This window comes from Lactuca saligna, chromosome 7 (genome assembly GCF_052625555.1).
Source record: "Lactuca saligna cultivar CGN05327 chromosome 7, ASM5262555v1, whole genome shotgun sequence".
Taxonomy (NCBI): domain Eukaryota; kingdom Viridiplantae; phylum Streptophyta; class Magnoliopsida; order Asterales; family Asteraceae; genus Lactuca; species Lactuca saligna.
Window position 1 is genome coordinate 34,550,647 of NC_136423.1, and position 3,240 is coordinate 34,553,886.

The window sequence follows — 3,240 nt, forward strand, 5'->3', positions numbered from 1 at the left end:
GCTATCATATTTTTAGTTTAATTCCAACCATGTAGCTCCATAAACATAGATGCAATATTTTCTTGAATATTATTCAAATTTTCCTGAAAATAGTGTACCGTGTTTAGTCTATGAAAACAATTAGAAATATTAGAAAAGAAGAGTACAAAACTTATTGTTATATTAACTTACATCAATTTCTACCTCCATTGGGGGTATTTAAGATGTTGATGTACCCACATATTTTATTCATTTTCTGGGATGACAATATGTAACGAACGCATTAGTAGTCCATTATTAAAAAACTATGAAAAGTTGTCTAACTTACGTTTGATGTAGGAGAGTTACTTTGAGATGAAGTAGTAGTTATTGGACACTCCACATTTGAACTTATCGTGATATTTTGAGAAATGCCCTAAGAAAGAATCTAACTCATCAAACAATCAGCTTTTAACTTTAGATTCTCATTTTTTCTGTTTGTTCCTCTAGGATTTGCTTAAGAAAAATATATATATATTTTTCTTTTACTGAAGATTTAGCTCGAGGAAGATGCCAAAAACCTATAGAGTGGCTCCTCCCATGCCAACCCTTCTTACAAATCCACCATGGTCTTTGCCAAAGACCAGTAAGAGGGCATTTGTGGTTGGTTCAAGAATGATTTTTCCTTCTTTAATTGTAGTTTTGATGAAAGATCTAGAGAAATTATATGTGAAATGAATATACTATTAGTTGTGTTTTTTGTCAATTAGCATTAACGAACCCCAAAACTAATTTGAAGCTGCTAGTTTGATAGTATAAACCAAATTGATTACAACAAGCTTCACATATTCTTGATCATATTTCCCTATTTATTTTTTATGCACCAATTATGTTATATTTAACCTATTAAAATTTTGTTCAACCGATGAAGTGGAAATCAAATAAGTTGAATGTAAGAACTTGATACTTAGAAAGATTAGAATTTTAGTCAAATATTAACCAAAAGGGAAAAAGGCTCATTTATGAGATTTTAGTAAGTTTATTGAGTTATGATTTCATGAAAATGGTCAAGATAAGTTTAAGTCACTTATAAATGGTTAGATGAATAAGTTCAACAGAAGAAATGCATGAGAAGATGCATTTTGGTTAAAAGGGTAAAATAGAAAAATTTATGCTTTTTGGACCAACTTTGTGACTAGATAGATTAAGATCTGTATCAAGTTAGTGAGAATGACTTAACAAATTTTTAGAGTTTGTTACCACATTCACGTTGATATAAAAATCCTATAAAATGGGTTAGAAATGAAGAAGTTGTGAAGGTTGGAAGTTGGGGGAAAAGTTGTCCCCGAAGCTGGAATGGAATCAACAGTGCACTTTGTTAATCTCCAGGTACCGCGACGTGGCACATAGAATTCCACGACACGGTGATGTAAGTGAGTTGCCATTGACCGAATTCACATGGCTATGAAGGCGCATTGAAGTCTTCACCATGGCATGGTGTCACACAAATTAAGTGCTCGATCAGCCTTTATTCTCTTCAAAAAACTACCCATTTCTTAGAGAAGGGAGCACTAGAGATTTTGAGGAAATAGGAGGATCAAGTGGCGATCAAAGGTGTTAGAGGAAAGGATCGAGCGCCAAAAGCTACTAAGGTATCATCTTCTTCATATTTAAGCTTTAGGGATTTAATGTTGTTTTGATAATTTGAGCTAGTTATGTAAGATTTCACTTGGTAAGCTTTTAATGGTACATAATCAAGTGTTTAAAAGCATTGAACAAGTTTATATGTGATTTACCAGGTGAAATTCATTTATGAAAAATTAAGGATTCAACCCTTAACTGGTAATTATGTTGAATTGAAGCTTTAGAGATTAGATTATAATAATTAGGTATTATGGGGTGCTTAAATCATTGATTGGATTGAAATTAGAAGTGGAAAATAAAATGTTGGAATTATGATTAATTAAGTGATCATTTTGATATTAAGATGTAGATAAGCTTTTGACAGGCTTAGACAAGTTCTAAGGAACTTGAAATGTTGTATGAATGGGCCTTGAGCAAGAGGATGAGCCAAGATGCATCAATTGATGATTTTGGAGCCAAATGATAGTTAGTATTCACTAAATAAAAAAGTGAGTTATAATTCTCACTCGTTCTCTCTCTCTCTCTCTCTCTCTCTCTCTCTCTTTCTCACTCTCTAGATTATGTATGTATGTATGTATGTATGTATGTATGTATGTATGTATGTATGTATGTATATATATATATGTGTGTGTGTGTGTGTCAAATCTTGGAGCCTTAACTGAATGTCCCAACTGACTAAATGAAGATAGATGATGATTATACGTGTAAGAACATGTAGTGTATATATATATATATATATATATATATATATATATATATATATATATATATATATATATATATATGTAACATCCCAAAATTCAAACAAATTTAAAACTTTTAAAAACAACCCTTTTGTCTAATAGAACCGTTACAAAACCATTGTTTCAAAACATTATTTAAAATCAGAGTCACCCAAGATCCAATTAGTTGTAAAAGCAAGGATGTGTACGGTCATGCATTCGACTTGCCACAGTCCACTAAAGTACCTGAAACAATAAACTAAAATTGTAAGCACAAAGTTTAGTGAGATCCCCCGAAATACCAACACAAAACAAATAACACAAATACAATAATAGCATACTATGGGCCCAATCAAACATCGGGTTGGAATACCCCAGGACCTCAACCATCGGGTTTGAATGCCAACATACTATGGGTCCAATCAACCATCGGGTTGGAATACCCAGGCCCTCAACCATCAGGTTGGAATGCCAACATACTATATGTTCAATCAACCATCAGTTTGGAATACCTCAGGCCCTCAACACTTGTGTTTAAATGCCAACATATTATGGGTCCAATCAACCATCAGGTTTAAATACCCCAGGCCCTCAACCATCGGGTTGGAATCCCAAGATACTATGGGTTCAATCAACCATCGGGTTGGAATACCGTAGGCCATCAACTGTCCAGTTGTAATGCCAACATACCATGGGTCCAATCAACCATCAGGTTGGAATACTCTAGGCCCTTAACCATCGGGTTGGAATACCAACATACCATGGGTCCAATCGACCATCAGGTTAGAGTGTCAACATACTATAGGTCCAATCATCCTCAGGATGGAATACCCTCAGGCACATTCAACCATCGGGTTGGTATGCTCTGTCCTGTTGGCTTATGCACAAAGCAGTTTAGCCTCAGTCACCAACAAAA